The following is a 22,194-nucleotide window of genomic DNA, read 5'->3' on the forward strand; positions in this document are numbered from 1 at the left end:
GCTCTATTATTAGAACTGTATTAAATTATTTAATTATTTCCCTCCAAAGACATTTTGAAAGGAGTGTTACTCGACTGTGATCCCGCCCTATGGTACCTACCCGGCTGATTATGATTGGTATTCTTTTTTTTTTTTTTTTATATTTAAAATTTTTATAGAAAGAAAAAGGCATGTTATATAAACAACACAATTGCAATCAAGGCGGTTCTTACAGTGGTCAGGCTTTAACCTCTCCCAGAGCACCTAGTACAACAGCCAGACAATAGTCCCTTTATTCACCCTCCAGACCCACACTAGTGTCCACTCTGGTCCGAGGCGGTGCCCAAATCTCCCCTCTATGAGAGTTCCACTGACCTCATACTCAAGTCCATTTATTAGGGCATCCCCTGGATTCGTAGATGGATTTCTCAGTCACCATGCACCAATCCATATCATTAGACCAGTCCACAAGTTTCGGCGGGTTTGGAGCCCTCCAAAGCCTAGCTATATTACATTTAGCGACCATGAGCCCATGCGCCACCCACATTTGTTCTGTAGAATTCAAGTCAGTACGGTCCCAAATATTTAACAGTGCTAACTTTATATTACAATGAATCCGTTGACCCAATGCTTCCTCCATCTGGCCCACCACACGTTCCCAGTACCCCTGGATTAACTCACACTCCCAGATAGTATGTATAAACGTACCTTCCTGCCCACATTGCCTCACACAGGTGCCCTCCGAAACATAACCCATGCAAGCCAGCAGGGGTCCCAACAAGTAGGATCTGTGAAGTAGCCTAAGTTGGACCAGCCTAAGTCGGGAGGAGATGGCCACTTCACGGGGGGAAGCCACCGCTGCCCGCCACCCATCGTCATCCAGACCTGCGACATCATGATCCCACTTAGTCCGCAAGCTGGTCAGGGGATCCGCCATATTGTTAATGAGTTTTTTTATAATCAAGGGAGATGGCCTTCTCCGGTAGATCACCATCGAGTAGCCTATCCTCAAGCGGGGAGGAGCCGGAAAGATCACCACTTCTAGGGAGAGCCGCAAGCCGGGCATGCCTAATCTGAAGATACTAAAAGTACTTGGACACGGCTAGGTCGTATTCTTGCTGCAGTCAAACAAAGGGCAACACATCTCCAGCCTTCCAGAGATCCCCAACCTTGGATATGCCAATTAGGTCCCACTTGTCAAAGACCTTGGACCGGATCAATCTACCAAGTTTCTCCCTATGCCATAGCGACGTGGCTTGCGTAATTTTGCCCTCCCAGCCCAAACTCCTGTTGGCCGCCTTCCAGATAGCCACCGTATGCCCTGTCTAGCCAGTGAGAGCGGGCCGCAAGGGTCGAGCATAAATCGCACTGCTGAAGCTGCCCCCCGGAAGGATCCATTCTTCAATTTGAAAGGCCGGGTTGTCAATGCGACCTATATGTGCACTGATTAATCGTCGCTAAGTGCGCTGCCCAATAATATCTTTTAATGTCGGGGAGCCCTATTCCCCCGTCGAACCACCCAAGTGTAAGTTTATGAGCGGCAATACGTGGTGGTCTACCCTCCCACAAGAGATCGCGTACCGCACTGTTGAGGTCTCTAAAATACAACGCTGGGACTGGAAGGGGAGTGTTTTGTAATGCGTATAGAAATCTGGAAAGGGACATCATCTTGAAGAGGGCTGCATGCCCTAGGAGCGTCAGCGGAAGCGACTTCCAGTGGAGAACATCGGCCTTGAAATGCTCCAGTGGCAGTCGGAGATTCCTGTCTTGGGATCCAGGGAGGTCTTTTGAGACCCAGATTCTCAAGTATTTGAAGCCATCGGCTGCGGTCGCAAGCCGGCAGCCCCGGGGTAGCGAGGGCTGTGCACCACTAAGGACATAGAGCAACGACTAGGACCAATTAATGGTATACCCGGAGAATCTACCAAGCACGCCAAATATGTCCAAGGCAACGTTGAGGGAGGCTGCCAGGGAGGCCAGATATAGCAAGATATCGTTGGCGTATAGGGAAATGCAGTCTTCCAATCCCATTGTCCAACAAACGCCCCGGATAGCGAGGTCCTGATGGACCCAAGATGCCAGGGGCTCTAGAGCCAATGCGAGGAAAGCGGCGATAAGGGGCAGCCCTGCCTGGTGCCCCTACCAAGAGCGAACACTGTGGACTTCCTGTTGTAGACAACGACTTGTGCAATGGCCGGCAATAAAGAAGCTGCACCCAGTCAATGAACTCAGATCCAACCCCATCTTATGGAGTACAGCAAACAAATATGACCATTCGATGGTGTAAAAAGCGGAGGCGGCGTTCCGTGACACCACAACGGCATCCTCCCGAATCGTGGGTGCTCTACTCATAACCCTGTGAAGCCTGCGCAAGTTAAGAGAGGTATTTCTCACCGGCATGAATCCCAACTGATCCGGATGGACCAAGCGTGGGAGGACCCTGAGTAATCGAGTGGCCAGGACCTTTGCCAGGATCTTCGCCTCACTGTTAAGCAAGGAGATGGGTCTACAAGATGAGCATTTGTTAGGGGGTTTTCTCACTTCGGGGATGACGACTATATTAGCCAGCCGCTGATCCTCTGGCAGGATACCTCTGTCTTTACTGTCGCGAAACATAGCGGCCAAGTACGGCACGCTCTTGCTCGCTGCAATCTTGAACATTTCAATGGGAATGCCATTGGGACCCGACGCCTTCCCTCTCCGCAGGTCGTGTATGGCCTTCTCGACCTCCTTCACAGTGATCTCAAGATCCAAGTTGGAGTGTTCCACCTTGGTAAGAATTGGCAGCAAGATATCACGAAGAAGAGAAGCGGCATCTTCCTCAGAGTCCGTTGTGCGGGATGAGTAAAGTGCCTGGTAGTAGTGGCCGAATGCATCTGCTATGTCCTGGGGCATAGTGAGAAGCAGAAGGGAGTCAGTCTCCAACTCCACCACGACCCGCTGGGCTCCGTCCCTGCGATCTAACCAAGCCATCAGTTTGCCGGCTTTGTCTCCCACATCGTACATTTTACTGAGTGTAGCATGATGATGTGCCTTAGTGGCCTCTGAAGCCAATTCAGAAAACTCCTTGATTTTTATGCAAAGTTTCTGACGTGCTTCTGCCGAGTTGTTGGTTCGGACTGTGCTTTCCAACTCAAGGACTTCAGCCTCCAAGCGCGCCATAGCGGCTCCTCGATGTCCTCGTTCCTTACGTTGTCCTGCTACATAGGACAGGACCACTCCCCGTATGACCACTTTAAAGGCTTCCCACAGCACCGTCGGCGAGTCGACCGATCCAACGTTTTCCTGGAAATAGAGATCTGTCTCGGTCAGGACCTTGTCTCTGGCGGAGGGATGTACGAGATACTAGGAGTTAATCGGGGCCACATGGCCTACCGTTCATTCCCCAAACTCCAAGTGGCATAGAATGGGCAAATGATCTGAGATCCCCCTGGCTGAGTGCTGAATGTCTCTAACCAAGTGGAGATGCTGGGCAAGCGTAAGGACACAATCTATCCAGGACATGCTACGGTGGGGCCCTAACAAGTGTGTGTATTGGAGATTAGTCAGAAGCAAGCCCCTCCATATGTCGACAAGACCCATTGCGCCAAGAAAGCTATGGTTCGCTTGCGAGAGGGAGGCAGATCCCTCTGGGGCCAACGGTCAAGCGAGTCAGAGACAATGGAGTTAAAGTGACCCACAATTAGCAGTCTGCCATCCGGCAAACCGAGGAGGAGATCACCTGGGTATGCAGACCCGGTGGTACATAGACTGAAACTAAGTTAAGAATGCACCCCTCCCAAGTCCCGGAGATGGCCACATATCTACCCAGGGCATCATCGTGGACCGAGGCTATATTCAGGGGGAACATCTTCCGGACCAGGATGCCCACCCCCGGGAGCCAAAACCAATAGCCGAATGGGCCACCAGTCGGAAATCCCAGCGGGAAAGGGCTTTGCAGGCATTGCCCAACAAATGCATCTCTTGCAGGAGCACCACATCTGGAGCGTGTCCCTTTACAAACTGGAGGACCACCCCCCTCTTGATTTTGTCGCCCAGCCCATTAACATTCCACAACATCAGTTTAAGCTTCTGTCTGGTTGTCGTACCCATAAACTAACTCTGAAATAAGACAGAGATGCGGATGGACCAACCAGGAGTGACTCTGGAAGGAGGACCGTCCCAGGTGCCGCGAGCCGTGAACAGAGTTGTATCCCCAAGATGATCAGCACACACCCGCCCACATAATTGAACCTATAGATCGTGCCATGCCTACAGAACAAAAACATACAACAAAGCAATCCCCCAACCCAAAATGCCAGCCCCAAAAACCCCCACCCTGCCTTCCTGCTTGGCGGTATAAGAACCTCCCGCCCACCCAAACTAGCAGAGTGCCTATCGCTCACCCCTGCCAAACTTGTGGGAGCGTGTGCTAACTGAGCACCCATCTTAAACATCTAACAGCTGGTGCATATATCTGATGAAGAATAAGGGCATTTGAAAGCAACAAGCGAACCCCCCAGAAACATGATGCGGACACAACCATGGACCAAGAATCAATACAGAAAAGTCACAAAAAGTCTATGGCGGAAGATTCCTCCACTGGGCCCAGCTTCAGACCGAAGGCCTGGACAACATCACAGAAGGGCAAATTTACTGTCAGTCCCCAGAAACAGGAGCAACCCACCCATCCCAAGGGAAACCCACATACAGACCAGTCACTCAGGCCCACCATTCGCTGCCTCTTGCTTTTCAGGTGGGGTACATCTGCCGGATGTATTCGCACCCTCCTCTAGTCTTGCTCTCCGAACACGATTACTCCTTGGGCCAGCCATCCACCGGCCATTGAGCCTATCCCAGGCCTCTTCAGGAGTGGTGAAAAACCAAGCCTTCCCCTCCGATTCCACCCTCAACTTGGCAGGGAAGAGCATGGCATACTTCAATTCCTGTTCATGAAGCGCCTTCTTCTTATCCAGAAAACTGGTGCACTGACGCTGTACCTTGAGGGTGAAGTCTGGGAAGAAGGTGATGCGGCTGTTCTGGAATGCCACCGGCGCTGATGACCGGGCACCTTGCAGGATGACATCACGGTCCCAAAAGTTGAAGATCCGAGCCAGCAAGAGCCATGGGGGGCCCATTGGCTTCAGGTAGGTCATGATCAGTTGCTCCATAAATAGGTCCGCTGATGGCCCCTCTGCCCGCTCCGGCACCCCACGTATGCGAACATTATTGTGCTGGGAGCACCCCTCATAGTCATCCAGTTGCGCCTCCAGTTTTGCGGTGTGAGCCTTTATGGCCTCCATCTTGCCCTGCAGGTCAGAGGTGTCTTCAATCAGGGAGCTCATCTTTACCTCAACATCTTTCAACCGTAAGTTTATCGAGTGCATGTCAGCCTGGATAAGGGACACGTCTGAGGAAACCGCATCGATGCCTGATTCCAGAGACGTATGCACTGTCGTTATGGCCTCCATTATGTCCTGCAGCGTAGGTTCCTTCTTCTTTCCGCCTGCTTGCTGCTTCTCGGGAGTAGAGGGATCCTCTTTCGCGTTCGCGCTGGGGCCACTATCCCACCCGTACTTGGACAACTTGGCCTGCACCGCTGCCTTGGAACTGCGGCCCCCCTCCATCGCTCCGGAAATGTAGGGTACAACGTGTAAAGGACAGTGGACCAGCCTGTGCAGGCGGCGTGTAGCCTGGCCTGTCCCCTGAACCACAGCTAACCAGTCCCGATGAAGCAACGGAGGTCAGGGAGTATTGCGCACACCACTGGGCAATTTCCAGCCGGAGCTCTAGTGTGGCGGTGACTGCAAGACCCACCTCAATCGGGGCCCACAACCAGCCGGGCCCGACAGTTCCAAGTGGCCCACGTCAATGAGAGGGCCCAGCACCCTCAACAGTATCTGGCTGCAAGAGGCGGGTGCCCCACAGTGTTTCCACCCCCACAGTCCCGCAACCAAGGTGAAATCGCCACTGGGACTCCACAGGCAGCAGAGGGTCACAACCAGCCCCCACTGTGTTCTCGAAATTAAGACAGGCGGTGGGACCAACAACACCATGTGGGGGGAGGGGATCAGGGATCCAAATGCGAAGCCGTGTCACAAAGGCAGAGTCACTCCGTGGGGGTCGGGCCGCGATGGGCAAAGGCTGAGGCCACACCACAGAACGGATAGTGCCCAAGCACAGCCCAGGCCAGGCGAGGGACACCGGGATCCTCACTCACCGGTGTCACCGACGGGGGCAGGCAGGGCCTCACAACGGCGGCAATGAGCAGCCCGTCAAACAGATGGTCGAATTCCGCCTTCAGTAAGGTGCAGGGAATGCCGCCTCCGCCGCATGCGCCGAATGTGCACGTCCCAGCAAACCCCATGCACCGGCAGTGTCACGTGGCGTCAGAGCCTCAGCAGGCAGTCGAAATCCAGGCCACAGGCCGCGGTGTCATGCAGGCCACGCAGTCAAAGAGGCAGGTCTAGCACAGGCCGGTCTTGCCACCACCCCAATCTCCACAATTACTGAACGGGGATGGTCTTCTCGGGTTCCCGGGGTCTTCCGCTGCACTCCGGTGGATCACTGCACCAGCCTACGGATCAATATGTAGCGGATATTCTTGGCAGCGGGCGCACTCGGACAGAGCCACCTCAAGAAGTGGCCATTTCCTCTGGCGGTTGGCCACGCCCCCCATGATTGGTATTCTTAAATTCACAGGCAAGATATATACCAGTAAATTGAACATGAGAGAATTAGATTCCTCTTTTTCCCTAATTTCATGCTTGAGATACATTCAACTAAAAAATAATATGGCAACACCAGTAAAATCTAATGACAGAAGCTTATAAGACATTTGTTGGAGAATGCGTTACAGGTTGAGGGGGAATTGAAACCTTGCTCAATCAGCAACCACAATATCTGTCAAGGTAAAACTCAATCAATCCCCAAAATAACCTGCACTCAACCCTCTGGAAGAGTGGCACAAAATCAGTCAGGCTTAACTTAGAGGGAATGTGTAAAGTATTTATGCAGCACTTTAAATAGTAATTAAGTGAAAACACAACATAGAAAAAATGCTACACCAAATGTATAAAAAGAGTAAACTATGATAAATTACTTGATATCAAAATAGAAAAGATCCAATCAGTAGAACCAGAGATATGCAATTTTAAAGATTTATGCAAAAATAGTTCCTATAAGCACAAAGTGCCAACTGTGGTTAGCTGTGTTTATATGGTAATGCCGGATCCGGACAAAGTCACTAGTTCAGGCCAACTGCCATTGAGTGAGGGCCGTATACAGGGACCAAGTTAGGACCCTAAACCCTGGTTGTGGAGCATTGCGAGATCCAGAGTCAAGAATGCATTACACAGTGAAGGTACAAGAGAGCTGCAAGGCTGTGATGTAAAGTCCTGCATTGTCGTCAAAGATGCAGTCGATGAGGGACTTGCGATGAGAAGTTCTGAGTTGAAGATGTCTCACGTACCAACCGGTTCCAAAGAAACAGTGTGTTGCAGGGATTCTGCTTATGCACAGAACTATGCACAGGAAACCAGGACCTCAGTGAATTGTGGTGTACCAAAAACTCACCTCAGAACCCAGAACCCCTTATCCGACCAGCATCAGTGTCCCATTCGTTATCCGAGTTTTATCTCGGCGTTCCCAATGTACAGACAACCCAGAACAAGCGACTTAGTGTATTCTCAGGAATGGTGGGAATCAGAAATACTTGTTCGTAATTATTCTCATATCAGTCCACAACAAGAGTACACAGAGACACGGTAAAGTTTAAAGAGTTTATTTTATAAACCTCGCGTCCTAAGATGCAGTACTTTGGCTAACATAAGCAGACAAATGATTAAGATCAAAACCATCAGCATAGTTACAATACCATAGAAAATGAAAGGAGAAATCATAATAAAATGACAGTGGATTACAGCCACCTTCCTTTCGCTAGTAAACTAATATTATTATTATTAGACTAATAGAGGGTCTCTAGGCTTAAGTGTGGAACCCCACACCATAAAGATCAGCTTAGTGGAATCACATCACAGGATCAGGTGTACTCTGCTCCTGGGAAAGCTCTTCTTCCGAATGTGTATAAAGCATGCAGCCTGCAATATTAAAAGCACTCTACTTTCAGGTATTTGCAGCTGCGTGCGTGTTATGGCTAAATAGTGGGCCGATCAACCTGAACCCAACAACATGCACCGTCTAGCGACCCAGACTGTTTCTTTACACAATGTTCAGACCAAGGTCGCAGCTCACTGCTAGGGATGTGAACAACAGACAGTTCTCATGTGAAGCAAAGGCGAGCAAGCATTTCTCAAATAATAACATGTAACTACAGTGTCGTGTGCAAAAGCAGCAAAAGTGGCAAGATGGCTTTCTAACATCTAACGCGGTTGTGCTTACTTAGCAATGTACGTATATAAATAGCAGTCCTCACTACAAGTGAGGCTGAGATCCGGGGTACTACATCATCGTCAAGGATGCCATCAATGAGAGGCGTGGGATGTGAAGGCCTGTGTCGAGGATGTGTCATGAAGCGGCAGCTCAGAGGACACTGCGGTGTTGGGAATGCATCACGTTGTAGCAGTTCCAAAGTAGCTGCGAAGAGATGCGTCATGCTGCATCATTTCTGCTCACAGGACCACAGCTTGCCCGACAGAGCAACTTTTGGTCCACCTCCAAGGGTCCAGGACTGGGGTGACACTACTTGGGAGACAAGGCACACAGCAGATAGAATCCAGGGGCTGTATTCAAGGTGGTTGGAACCTGTTCTTTCCCTGAGACTTCTGATCAGGAGACTAGCTATCTGGCCCTTGGAGTCACTCTTGTGGATCAAGATGCAGGTCCAGTCCCTCAAGAAGGCAGCTTGGCACCAGGCAGCAGGGCAACAGGGCAGCAGTTTTCTTGCAGAGCAGCACATCAGCCCTTTTGAGTCTTCCACAGGTCCTGAGGTAAACTGAAGAGTTGGGTCTGAGGGTCCAACATTCATACTTAGGGCTCACTTTGAAGTAGTAGAAGTTTCTGGAGGTGTCCACCCCTTGAGATGTTTGGAATTTCTGGTCTTCCTGCCATGGCTCCAAATTTGTTTGGGGTCACAATAGACTAGTGTCAAACCCTTTGTGGGTGCCCTCAGACAGAGCCTTTGTGATGTGCAAGTGTGGCAGGTAACAGCTAGGGGTGGGCGAAATTTGCATAATCGCGTTACGCAAATCTCCGCGAAACGGTAAAAAATCTCCGCGAACATGCTGAAATTCTGCGAAGACGCGGAATTTCTTGTTCGCGATGCTTTTTTCCTGTTCACAGTTGCTGTTTGCGTGCTCGGGGAGAAATATCTCGCGAACACGCATTTTGAGAACGCAAACAAGAAAAAATGTTGCGAAGTCGCAGAAAGCAGGATTTTGGGCAATTTTGCGTTCTCCGCGGAACGCGAAATTACCAAAATTCCGCAAATTCCGCGAGCGGAACGAAATTTGCCGCCCAGGCCTAGTAACAGCTCCTCTCCCTCATCAAGTCAGAGATGATCCATCCATGGCCCTTTGTGCACTGTCTGGAAGAAATACACAAAGACCCCATGCCAGCTATGCCTAGACATGTGACCTGGGATACAGGCAGCAGACACCAAATAGTTGGGACAAGAAATGCCAATTTTCTAAAAGTAGTATAAAGTAATGGTGCCCACAAGGGATTTTTTTAAATACAAAATTATTAGAAAGTAATAAATAAATAATATTTGGAGAATAACCATCATTTTATTGCAAATTGAGTTGCACTTTATACTGATCGTTTGTTCATTCCTTCCAAGGGTCTTCGGTTCACATTTGAACAGCTTGTCCTGAAGATGGTCATGTAGATACCTACACAAGATAAGACCGAAACGTCAACACTTTCAACCCATTTTCACCTAAATTTGTATAAAGGAGTTGTTCTTTGAATTTCAATGATTTTTTTCCTTTTTCCTGAGTGCAAGAAATGGGTTTTTGCAAAAGTGTTATTGAGAAATATTGTTAGAAATGGGATTTCTGGTTGGCTAAGGCTTGCGCCAAAGCCAGGCAGAAACCACTACTCTAGTCAGGGCAAGTGAGTTACACGCTGAAGATAACCCCTGCTCACCACCTTGGTAGCTTGACATTAGCAGTCAGACTTATCCCAGAGGCAATGTGTAAAGCGTTTGCGCAACACACACAGCAGCAACACACTAGGCACACCACAAAAGAAACTCCACACAAGGTTATATAAAAATAGCCTTTGTATTATCATAAACACATTAGAAACATAATCACACATTTACACTGTGCCAACTGGCACTAGGCAATATTCACAGGGGTAACTACTGGAGAAATACTGTACTCAGCATAATCACATTAGACATAAATGTATCATGTCTGCATCTCATTAGGCATACATATCCTAGCATGTCATTCAGCATAAACACATTATGCATTAGCATTAGGCATCAGCACATTATGCACAATCACATTAGGCATCAGAAAAGTATCAGCAGTTGTGCAGTGCATCATCCCTAAACCTTCTGCCCCTCTCTTAGGCATATATCCTGCATTAACAGTGTACCCTAGTAGCACCTGTCATCGATACATTATGTAAAATAACATTGGCATCAACACATTATGTACCACACATTTAGGCATAAATACATTAGGCTTCAACACTAATTTAGCCCCCGTGCACCATAGTATCACTGTTAGGGTGCACACAGCTCGTTAGCCGCTCCTGGGCGTCACTGTCACTTGTTCACGGGCACCAAATTCCACAGGTTCCCCAGTAGCCCCTGGCCCTCACAAGGCTTCCACCCTGGCCTCGTGACTGCCAATACAGCAACAGCAAATGTGCCATGCTAGAAATGCCCCCTTGGTGGAGAGACTTCCCTCTGTCTCCTTTCCACCAGAAAAAGGACAATGACCCAAGGGCTCCTTGGTGCGTCCGTCCCCATGCCAGCAAGGAGGGGACTCCCCCTCCGGACTCCCCCTCACTCCGATGAGTCCACCAGGTTGAAAATTTGGTCAAAGTCAGGAACAGGGTGCCTTTCCAGCAACACTCACCGGGGCTTCACTTCCTTCTCTTCTGGCGGGGGAGACTTCTTCCTCCTTTCCTCCACAGGTTGCTACAATGCCTGGCTCCTAAATATTCTTCATGTGGAGTGAGACCTCTGCCAGCTTCCTTCTTTGGCCCGCCCTTCACCAGGCTTCGCCTGACTGGCTTCCGCCGGACTTCCCTGGTTGCCCCAGCAACCCACCGGGAGTTTCTCGCACTAACAGCGCGTCCAGCAGCCCCGCCGGCAATCAGGCTTCCTGGGACTCCTCGGCTTGCGGGTCATGCTGCCTCGCCTCTGGCTGAATCCCCAACCAGGCACAGCCGCCTGGCTCCCGGGCCACGGCGGTGATTTCGTTGAGGTCTCAGCGGCAATACGGGGTAGGCTCCCGTTTGAAATAAAGACAATTGTGGGGTGGGCACCCGCTTGAATGCACAAAACAAATATGTTTAAAAATAAGTGTCCATCTCAGCTGCTTTTGTATTTGTGAAATGCTTATTGTATCCTCTTTTATCATATTTACATAAATCTGTATTTAAAAACCACACACCCACTTCTCTATTTGTACCTTTTTTTCGCCATATTTAAATAAATCTGTATTTAAAAAGCATACAGCTGCTTCTGTATTTTTAAGTTCTGCCCCTTCCTTTGTTTTTTTTGTAAATAAGTTTGTTTAGAATTGTTATAATTTATTTTGTAATTCATCTCCAAGAGGCTAATAATAAGGGCTCTCATAATTAGTTTTGAACTATTTAATAATGTTGTATTTAAAAGAATCCCTTGTTGACAACATTACATTATACTAGTTTCTATCACCCAAGCCTCGAAGGGTTTATTGGGTTACCCATTTTCCTGAATAGTAACTTTCTAAAAGTGGCATTTTCCGAATTGTGACTTAAAATTCAACTCAACCATTAAAGAGGGCTTAGAAGTAAAATTCTTTAGACAGCAAACTTGATATCCCTACCTGCTTCAAATTTCAAATTATCACTTAATAAATGTAATAGGTTAACCCAATTATTTCCTATAGGAAATGTAAGCCTCATAGTAGTGAAAAACGCATTTAGGAGTTTTATTATTGCCAGGATATGTAAAATTTAGAAGTACATGTCCAGCTTTTTAAATATACTGTACCCTCTGGGCTGCTTAGGGCCTATCCTAGTGGTGAATTATATGTAATAAAAAGGGAAGTCTTGGGCCTGTCAAGAGGTATATCTTGCAAGGTCAAAATGTGCACACACAAGATGCAATGGCAGGCCTGAAACATATTTAAAGGGCTACTTAAGTGGGTGGCACAGTCAGTGCTGCAAGTCTACTGATAGCATTTGATTTACAGGCCCTGAGTACATATATTACCACATTACTAGGGACCTTTACTGTGCCAGTTGGGTAGAAGTCAATGTTATCATGTTGAAAGGAGACACCAAAAGCACTTTAGCACTAGTTAGCAGCGGTAAAGAGTGCAGAGTCATCAAGACAGCAAAGCAAAAGCAGAAGGCTGGAAGCCAAAAAGGTGAGAAAAAACCCCAACAAGGATGTCAGTGTCAACAACAATAATTAGCTGATCATGTTAAATTGATCTTGAAACTCATCAATTACTGCAGTTGTGAGGTATCCCTTGCCATGTATTCGAAATCCACCACGTTAATTTTGATAGTTCATAATTCAATACGTGTTACGGCCTAAACATACTATGATATGAATTATAAGTGTTTCTGGGTACGGCATTATTGGGTCCAGTGAGTATGGGCCTAGAGAAACCTAACCTCACTTTGCTGCTGCAGGTCCTGCAGGTTGTGGGCAACACAGACCAGCACCCACCCGAACATTGAAGCAGAACAGAGGGACATAGCAGACAGTGCTCCCCTCGGAAGGCTAGGACTGTCCTGAATCTCTGAGCCCTCACCCCAGCCACCTACCCCTCTGCTGCCTTCCTGATGATACATTCTGAAAGCTTAGAGCAAGCTGAAAATGGCAGTGGGTTTCTACCTGGAATAGAGAAGAAATGACCCGTTATTTCTGGGCCCATGCAGTTATTTCCTATACAGGAGAGAAGTCGTGGAATAGTCAGAATTTGGCATAGGGATACTATTCGGAGTCAGAGATTCCACCCCCCTGATATGCCTGTTTCTAATCGTGGCCAACTAGTGATGAAGGCAATAGTTATCTTATTATGACTGGTACTTCTCAGTACACAATGCAACGTATCTAACAGCTACAGATGAATACGGGATACACCTCCTTCTATAGAAATAGTAACAAGTATAATCTATCAAGCAAAATTTACATTTAAAAAATAGACATTTAGAATGTACTCCCCTAAAGCAAAAGCTAATGAAAGTGTGGGGTGTACTGCATTATGCAGTTGCAAACATTTTTGTAATGTTGTTATAAAAAATGTCCACGTTTGCAGTGTCTTTCCTTGTTTCTTACTGGCACAAGTCCAAAGTGCTGACAGGGGTAGTTGATGAATGTAACATTTCCTCAGGGCATTTAGTATCTATGACGGATATTGAGCATTTAATAAGTAACTTACTTTCTGACTTCTCTCAAAAGTGGTACTTCCTTTTCCCGATATGCGGTGGCATGGGAGAAAAGCATGTTTCTTCAGTGGTGTACCATATGACATCCTCTAACTAATCAGCTAGTAATTAACATGAAGAAAACAAACATGTTGATTATTGGAAAGTACATGATTTGTAACTATTACTGCTTACAGGCACAATCTTGATTTAGTAGTTCAATATGAATATGTAGGATTATCTTTTGGGAGAACATTGTCCAGTATGAGACAACTGGAGAAGACATATGCTAAAGTCAAAGGAGCTGTGAATGGCCTTCTGCGAGTCAATGCCCAATACGAAGTTTGTCTGCAATGCATCTAAATAGAGTCTATAGAGCAAAATTAGTTCCAATTATTCTGTACACTGCAGAATTATTGACTATTGGTGATCATTTTGTCATATTTCAGAATACCAGTAAACAAAAATATTGTGCGTCTTAAATATTGTGACCTAAATAGTATTTAGTAAAATATTGTTCCATTGAATATGGGTTTTATATCATTAACTCCAAAGGGGTGCTATTTTTCTAACCGACACTTAGGACATACTTTTTTGTCAGACGATATCTAGGCCTCAATATTCTTGAATTTTACCGAACATGTTTACATTCATATTTTGGAAGGAGCCTGCTTAAAAAGGGGCTTTGATCTTCCAAAGACCACCATGAATCAGGCCCATACATTAGAAATAAGTCTTCCCTCTAGGTCCATTCTGGCTTAAACTCACATTTTTAAGTTTATATGGTCGTATCCAATTTTAACAAGTAAAACATCTCGTTGGTGTTTGGAAGATTTGGATCTTCATTATGAGTGGCACATAAAGTTTGTGGTATTTCTCTGCCTCAGGATTATCATTATTGGGGGTTCCAGTTCCAGTAATGGGGAGAATTTGGGGAATAACGTGGGTAAAAAATGGGAGTATTGAGGTATAACATGTAAATTATATTTACTGTGCTCATTGCCACATATATTTCCCCAGTATTTCATCCAAAGACTTTGCCTTTTGCAGCAGGTGAAATATTCCAGTGAAACATCGCAAACTTGTAAATCAAACAGGACTGATCTCTCCTGTTACCGCCTCTGTGGGTGTTATCAGTCCACATGTATTGAGGTCCAAATGAAGATAAAGGAGTAAAATAGTCTGGTGCTAGAATCCAGAGTGTTGAATGGGTTTTTTGGATTGGAAATAGAGAAAGAATTTGCATCTGCAAATTTAATTAAGGAAAGGCTCAGACTAAATTCAGAGCAATGAAGTGTTATGCTTGATAACGATTACATAACAACAAAAAAACACTCATTGTGCAACGTTTTTGTATACAACTATCTTGTAGACCGAATCGGTCCAGCTCTCTGAAATACACATTTGCAGTTTCACATAGACATTGATTTTGGATGGACCACTTAGGTTGTTAAACCTTTTCAAAGGTTTTAAAAATGTGACAAAATAGATCTCCGACTTAAAAATGTAGGTTAATTGCATGTTCACTTTAATTGCCTTAGAAATCCTTCCTTTCCCTGCTGTTCCCACAGTTTACTGCAACCAAAAGGACCAGTGCTTGAGAGTTAATGATCAGAATGGAGTATAAACATCTAAAATTAGGACTTGTTTATTTTCTCATTTCTCATTAAAAAGAATACTCCAAAGACTCTTCATGAAAGGTATATTGAGCGTATGATTGTTGTTTTTATAAGTTGTTCTCTTTAAATTGCATTTGTCTGAGTAGCTTCATTTATTATTATTTCTTAATGAGTTGAAGTGTCTTCATTTCAATGATATAAGTTGCTTCAATAGCACACACCCCCATGTTCTAGTAGAGGCAAATGTTAGGTGAAGCTTCTCGGCTTTGCACCATGCTATTACCAACCCTAGTTTACTGCCAGTGGTGAAAAATGGGGTGCACAGCACAGGACACAACACAAATGCCCTATGCAACATCCTCTCTTCTATGAGGTCTAACTGTTGTAATAATAATGGTAGATAAGACCCCACTTCTGCCCCATTTAAAAACAGCACATCTACCAATGCTGAATAAGACAGTGAATCACAGATATGTTTCAGATTCCACTGAAAAGAACATTGTATCTGTAGAGAATTCAAATAGTATAAATCGTCATTGCTTTCTAATTTTTAAGATGTTTATCATATTGCACATACATGCCATACACTTCCCATACAAATCATATTTCTATACCTATTCTAGTTACTTAACGTAAGTGATCAATTTTTACTTAGACCTTTTTCTCCTGGGGGATTATTATCCTTGGTTTTGAGAAGTTACTCCTAAAGTTAGGCTTCTTTTCAGTGAGATGCCATTGTTTGTGAGGCCTCTGTGAGTTCTAAGATGACTAGACCATCGATATATGCAGAATATTTACTTTGGGGACTCCCATTCCCAGATAATCGTTCTTTCCACAAACTGTGACTAAGACAAATTGGCTAACATCATGTTAAAAAGGATTAGGGTAAAGATGTATTCCTTCAAACAGTTAAAAAATAGAAGCCGTATTGTTACACCTCTTACTATGTTTTGTCTTTCAAGTTTGTATGGTGTAAGCAAATTTTTCTAAGAGAAAATATTATGAAAATATCAATTCTATTTATGAAGTATAACATAACTTTCTCTCCTTTGCATTGGGTGTTGAGCACAGAAACAAAAAAACAGTAAAGGCCAGATACAGAGAAATACAACACACATTCAAAAAACAATTAATTGAGGGGTGCTGCCTAAAGTTAACATAGAGAATACATTGATATGATTTTGGTTGTCATTGCTTGCCTTGCTCCTTATGTTTCTTGGCAGACAGAGTAAAAGTCACTAGCAAAACAAAGAATGATAAGTTTGACCAATCAGGAAATCTTAGCTGGGATATGCATTTTCTCTTCACTTTATATTGTCCTTAGATGATGTTTTATAACGCCAAGTTCACTTTTTTCGCAAGGGCACTCTCTGATTATCAATTTACTCGTCCTTGTGAGTGATAACAGAGATATCGTTGTGAATGACTGATTTATAATATGTTGATTTTCTAGCAGCCAACACTCCATTTAAAGTGTTTCATAATATTTGTTTGCAGCGCATAGACGGAAAAATAACTTCATGAAAGAGCAGAACAATGAAATAGAGAGACCATTATACTCAAGTATCTTGAGAATACAGTGGACTGCTTGCTCAAGAACAAAACAAAGAAGAGATATTCTCAAAGAAGTACAAATCAAGTGAAAGACCAAATACATTTTAGATGAAAATTATCTTCGTAAACTCTTGAAAATCTTTGAGTACTATCTAAAAGATCATGGAAAAGGTTTTAAAAGACTGTTGTATGTTGTTCCAATTTGCAAGTGTATTGTTCATGTTGCTTATTTATTGAAAAAGTATTGCAACTCAAAAATGCTACATACTATTACTCGCTTTTGTGTTTTTTTTTTCAACATTTCAGTCAACTGGCGTTTCAAGCAGAGAAAAATGGGCAATTATAGGGAAATAGAATGGGAGCAAGAGAAATGTGAAATAATTCTATATGACTGACCTGCCTGGCCTTCAGCTAATGGTGCATGAGGTAGGTCACTGAGCGGGCAGAAGGATGTCACGTTTCTTTGACAATTATATTGACATCTCTAGTCCATCCTAAAATGCTGAAATTACGATCTAAGGATCTGTAGACACCTGCCATCAAAACGTTTCTGCCATATGGTGAGGTCTTGAAAAGTTTCTTGTCATAGACGGGGGAAGTTTTTCTCACTCGTACCACAGTACACTTCCTTGATCCTAACAGTGTACAGAGACGCTGGATTATGCTTGCCACAGATGGTGACTGAGGGCTTTTACCGTCAAGGATGCAACACCGAAAAACCAATACCCAACATGTCAAAACATGTGCACATGTGCAAATGTGAAACTGTAATTCATATATTTTCACTGCTGCTATGATTATTTCAACACCCAGGTTTCTGTTTGACCTTGAAACTCATTGCTCATAACAACACAGATAACACTGGAAATGAAACACTTATTTTGACCATGTCATTTTTCCTAATCTTTGAACAAACAGCATGCTGCAAATTTGCAAGCATCCATGAAGAAAGAAACCTACAACGAGTTATATTATGTGCCTGAGCTGCTATGTCTGAAATGGTGAGGATTAACAGACACATGCATTTATTATAGTCGAAGCATAAACTGCCAAGAGCAGTCATTTTACTTTCTCAATAAATACAAATATCACTATTCCTAAATCTTTATTTTTTCACGTTGCATCAACAGAATTGACCAGACATGAGCAAATTATATAGAGTAGCTGCTATTTTCAAGTCGATGACCACTGGAAGTGTGCTCTGCTGGTTCCATTCACCGTCTAGTAGTGAGCCACATGTTCATGTTGGTATAACATATCTGGCAACCTGCATTTGCCTGTCATATATATGCATGTATGTATGCAGAGCTCAAGCCTAGTCAAAGGCAGCGGGGTGTTGTACGAGTTATTTGAAGGGTATCTTATTTGTGAACTGTTACTGTGTCATGATGCACTTTTCTCAAAAGAGGTGTGTCCTCAATGCTTTCCTGAATTGGAGTACGATTGTGGCATCCCTAATGGATACCGGGATGTTTTCCAGATTATGTGTGCAATGATGGAAAATGCGTGTAGCCTTGTTTTGTTTGGCTTTTTGCACATCTTCTTCATCTCCAGAATGATGATGTCCTGGCTGAGGGTGTACATGGAGTCAAAAGACGTTTTGAGCTTATCAGCCATATACGCAAGGTGATGGCTTTGTAAATGATGAAGTTAGTTTTAAATATTAAGGTGACAAGCAAGAGGAAACAATAGAGTTCATCAGGATGGGGTGATGTGATCCTATTCCTTCAAGACTAGATGAGACATTCTGTGGCGTGTAGGTAGCCCTTACCTGGACCAGTATGGAATTTGAGGAGCCAGAGAGCAGGATGTGTCCGCCATTTAGATGCACAAATATGAGGGCTTGATCAGCTGTTCTGAAGCCTCTTTTTGAGAGGGACAGGTACACTTTCTGCAGTAGCAAGAGGTGGTACCGAGCTGTCTTTTTCTACATGGCAATGTATCACTTGCAGATGAGGTTACTGTATTGGGTAATTCCATGTGACTTAGCATTGGGTAGGAGTTTGAGTTTGAAGCCATCAATGTTCATTAAGGGTGGGCAGAATTTGCGAAATTGACTTTTGCAAATTATCGCGAAATTGCAAAAAATCTCCACGAGCATGCGGAACTTTTTTTTTTTTTTTTTTTCTTAAAGTTTTTATTGAAATTAGACAAATCAAATAATACAGATTTTGCGGCTGTGCGATACACAAATAACCAATCAGTAGCAGCATTGTGACATTTCCGGTCCTGAGATAAACAATACCACATCATGAATGCAACCGACAACAAGACCCCATCTACCAATCCATCATCAACACCCGCCCGAACCTAAACCAGGGGGATCCCTGACCCGTGATCTGTCTCCAGGGTGCTAAAGACGTCCCCCTCCCCTGCCCTCATTTCTAACATGGGAAAACGCCACGTGGTGTACAGTACCCGACCCCAGGAGCTTAATATCCCAGCGTCGACACCCCAGCAGGACCCCTACATCTTCGTAATAGTGGGTTGGTACGACCTACCCCACTCCAGTGGGAGCTATTCCGGGATTCGGGGATGGCGGGTCGAGCCAGGCAAGCCTGCAATGTATGTTTTATAAGGGCCCCAGATGTCCCTAGGACGCGCTATCGTTGGGAGGAGACTAGAGTAGATCTCGCTATTCGTGCTGCAGAAAGCCATGGCTGTAAGCCATGTCTTGGACGTGGGAGCTGTCTTCCTCCCCCAGTGCTTTGCTATCTCCCGCTTGGCCAGAAGAAGCCCTAGAGAGGCCAGTTTACGGACATTCTTTGGGAAATTGACCGTATAACCCAACAGTGCGACCTCAGGAGTGGGAATGAGTGTAAGCCCTAGCATCTCTTCTAGGATCTTGTGAACCTGAGCCCAGAATGTCTGCAGTCTCGGACACGTCCAGGCCATGTGTGCAAAATCGGCATGTGGTGCAGCGCATTTCCAGCAGGCGTGCGGTCGCGCGGGATCAATGGCGTGGAGTCTAGCCGGGGTCATATACCAACGGCGTAGGAATTTATAATGTAGGAGTTTGTGACGGCTATTCAATGACACTGTGTCTGTGACCTTGCAACATGCCGTCCATTGGTCGTCCGTGATAGGCCTGCCAAGGTCTGTCCCCCACTCCTCCCGCGCACGATCATCCGCACAGGGGACCCGCGCCGCGCACGCCCTGTACAACTTGGAAACAATATGTGCCCCCGTATCGGCGTCAATCAGGATGGTGAGAGGTTCAAGGGAGGCCGGCTCGAGGGGGAATCCCTGAATCTCCGCCCGGGCGGCGCAATAGAGCCGGCGAAGAACGAACCGGTCCATGAATGTAGCATCACTTAATCGCGCGTCCTCTGACGCCGAGAAAATGTGCCCACCTGGGTACAAGTCCCTGATCCTGGTGAGGTCAAATTTCGTCAACGTTCGTCGCACCAGTGCTTCATCCGTGCCAGGTAACAGCCCAGGGTTGGGTATCGGGAGGGAAGACGAATACAGCAGAGGCTGAGCCAAATAGCGCGAGAGCCTGTTCCATGCCCAGCTGGTGGTAGACACGGTTTGAATGTCCTTTGGGTCCCTGGGGACACCTTTGGGCAACACCGTCGACAGGCGACCCGGGAGGACAAAGTCCGCCTCTGGGCGAAGGAATGGGATCCGAGCATCAGGGTGATACCAGGCATAGGCATGTGCACACTGAGCGACTAGATAGTATAAATATAAATCCGGCACTCCAAGGCCGCCACGCTCTTGTGGGAGTGTGAGGGTCGCCCAGCGGATCCGGGGGTGTTTCCCGCCCCAGACCAGCCTAATCATTAGGGACCGCAGTGTGGAGAAGAAGGCCCGGGTCAGAGGGATAGGGATGTTATTGAAAAGATACAAGAATTTGGGGAGCACTATCATTTTAAGAATAGCTATCCTGGCGGACATAGAGAGCGGGAGCCGCAACCACCCATCCACCTGAGTCTCCAGCCGCGCAATCGCGCGGCCATAGTTGAGGCGGATGATTTCGTCCGTGTTCAAATGTATTTGTATGCCCAAGTATCGCACCGAGTCTGAGCACCACTCAAGAGGGAACTCACATTGCCATGGGGATGTGCCGATAGTCAGTGGGAAGATGATGGACTTATGCCAGTTTATGCCCAGGCCCGAATGGCTACCGAAACGAAGGATCTCATGTATCAAGGGGGCCAGGTTGGCCTGCGGCTCCCTGACATACAGGATTGTGTCATCGGCATAAAGAGAGGCCAGCAATGGGCCCGTCCGAAACTGGAGACCCCTGTGGAGGTGCCGCTCTTGGAAATGCCGAATCAGGGGGTCCATAGCCAAAATGAACAAGAGCGGTGAAAGCGGGCAACCCTGCCGCGTACCGCGCGTGAGTGAGAATGGGCGAGATAGCGTGCCGTTGAGACGCAAACGGGCCGTAGGGCGACTATAAAGGAGTCTGACGGTCGCCAGGAAGTTCATGGGCATGCCCATGCGCTCCATGACGGAAAGAAAGAAAGGCCACTCCAAAGAATCGAACGCTTTTTCGGTGTCTAGGAGGATCGCTGCAGCCGGAGTGGTCGGGTTAATTCTGTGCAGAACCGTGAAGAGCGTACGCAAATTAAGCGACGTCGAGCGGCGGGGGACAAAGCCGGACTGTGCGGGCGATATAATGAATTCCATCAGCTGGGAAAGCCTGTTGGCCACTATTTTGGCCAAGATCTTATAGTCAGTGTTTAAGAGGGAGAGGGGCCTGTACGACCCACACAATGTAGGGTCCTTATTCGGCTTCGGGAGCAGCACAATGACCGCCTCACTAAGAGTTGACGGGAGGGAGCCACGTTCCAAGGCCTCCGCATACACCTCTATTAGCTTGGGCGCCAGCAGATCCGAAAAGGCCTTGTAGAAGTCAGCGGAGAAGCCATCAAGGCCCGGGGCAGAAGAGCCCCGGAGCACTTTGATCGCCCCCCGCACCTCCGCAACCGTTATAGGTTCCGCCATGAACTCCTGCATGCCCCTATCCAGGAACACAAGAGCGATTTCCGATAAATAGGCCGCACGCGCGGCAGCGGAGTCACCCAACTTGGTGGTGTATAGATCTGTGTAGTAGGCCAGGAACTCGTCCCGGATCTCAGCGGGCGTTGTGCGGAGCTCCCCGTCCGTGCCCCGCACCTCGGCGATCAGGGACTTGCTGTATGGTGGTCGCAAGGCCTGCGCTAGCGTGCGCCCTGGTCTGTCCCCCTCTCCATACCTACGCGCAACCTGGTATTTCCCCAGATACAAGATCTCCCTGTCCGCGGCCTCCCGGAAGTCAGATAACAGTCGTAAGCGCCTGGTAAATACCTCGTCCGCGGGTGCCCGTTGCGCCTCAGTGTCTAGCGCGTCTAGCTGTGTCTCCAGTTGTGTGATTGTGGCGCGCAATACTTTCAGGACCCCCGCGTGCTTAGCAATGCAGACCCCTCTGATGTATGCCTTGAACCCATCCCAGAGCATTGCCCACGAGTCCACCGAGCCAGTATTTATGGTGAAGTAGTCTTCTATC

The sequence above is a fragment of the Triturus cristatus genome, chromosome 4_2 (assembly GCF_964204655.1).
Source record: "Triturus cristatus chromosome 4_2, aTriCri1.1, whole genome shotgun sequence".
Taxonomy (NCBI): domain Eukaryota; kingdom Metazoa; phylum Chordata; class Amphibia; order Caudata; family Salamandridae; genus Triturus; species Triturus cristatus.